Here is a 406-nt window from a genome sequence, read left to right on the forward strand (position 1 = left end):
GGGGGAGACACAGCCCTACCCCAGGGAGCCATAGTCTGAGGGGGAAGACTCAACCCTGCCCTCAGGGAGTCCCAGTCTGAGGGGGAGACACAGCCCTGCCCTCAGGGACCCCAGTCTGAGGGGGGAGACACAGCCCTACCCCCAGGGAGCCATACACTGAGGCAGAAGACACAGCCCTGCCTCAGGGAGCCCCAGTCTGAGAGGAAGACAGAGCCTTGCCCTCAGGGACCCTTTTGAGGGGGAAGACACAACCCTGCCCTCAGGGAGCCCCAGTCTGAGGGGGAGATACAGCCCTGCACTCAGGGACCCCAGTCTGAGGGGGGAGACACAACCCTGCCCTCAGGGAGCCCCAGTCTGTGGGGGGAGACACAGCCCTACCCCAGGGAGCCATAGTCTGAGGGGGAAG

The sequence above is a fragment of the Panthera uncia genome (assembly GCF_023721935.1).
Source record: "Panthera uncia isolate 11264 chromosome B2 unlocalized genomic scaffold, Puncia_PCG_1.0 HiC_scaffold_24, whole genome shotgun sequence".
Taxonomy (NCBI): domain Eukaryota; kingdom Metazoa; phylum Chordata; class Mammalia; order Carnivora; family Felidae; genus Panthera; species Panthera uncia.